Below are 1,112 nucleotides of genomic sequence, written 5' to 3'. Positions count from 1 at the left end.
ATAATTCCGCCAAATCCACCCACGCAATAACAACAGCAATAATAATAATAATGATAAAAACAACAACAACAATAATAATGATATTAATACTACTACTACTAATGATAATAATAATAATAATAATAATAATAATACTTTCTACTATAGACCCACAAGGACTGGACTTTTGTGGAGAGGAAGACAATCGATTTCGTCGACCCCAGTACTTGACTGGTACTTGATTTATCGACTTTGAAAAGGCAAATTTGACCTCGGCGGAATTTGAACTCGGAACATTCAACAGACGAAATACCACTATGTATTTTGCCCGGCTTGCTAACGATCCTGCCAGCTCACCGCCTTCATGATAATAATAATAATAATAATGAAAATAAATATAATAGCAATCATAACAATTATAAGGAGTAGTGTTAGTATGATAACACACACACACACATATGTATATACATATACACGCATATACTTATATATGTATATATACTTCCATATATATATATATATGTATAAGTGTGTTTATATAAATACACATAAATAAGCATACATATATGTATATATATATGTACACATATGTATATATATATATGTACATATGTATGAATGTATGTATATGTGTATATATGTATGCATATCTCTCTCTCTCTCTCTCTCTCTCGCGCTCTGTCTCCATCTATCTATATGTATGTGTGTTCGCACTCGTGTGTGTGTATGTGTTACTCTAACTCTAATCGTAAAACTAAAAGAAGAAAGCAAAATTAACAAAATCTCAACATGTCCCACAGCAAGAAAATGTTACACGAAAATTACCGAGGCATTTCCACAATCACAGAAGAAAAGAAAATGGGAAAAATAAAAGAAGACGCAATACAAAATATAGGAAACATAGATATGAGATAAATGAATAAAAGAAGAAAGCAAAAGAAAAAAAAAACGAAAATGAGCAGCTGTTGGAGGTGTAGTAAGGTGTGGAGCGAAACGTGTTGAGTTTGATGGATGGAATTTAGAGGATTTACGATGGTTTCAATGAAATGAAGCTTGATTTTGCTATCGAAAGTACATTCTGGCTTGTCTTTGAAAATTCCTTCTTTTATATTGTAGGTCAGGAAGCATGTATT

This window comes from Octopus bimaculoides, chromosome 27 (genome assembly GCF_001194135.2).
Source record: "Octopus bimaculoides isolate UCB-OBI-ISO-001 chromosome 27, ASM119413v2, whole genome shotgun sequence".
Taxonomy (NCBI): domain Eukaryota; kingdom Metazoa; phylum Mollusca; class Cephalopoda; order Octopoda; family Octopodidae; genus Octopus; species Octopus bimaculoides.
The sequence above is the reverse complement of the archived record's forward strand: the minus strand, read 5'-3'. Positions refer to the sequence as shown.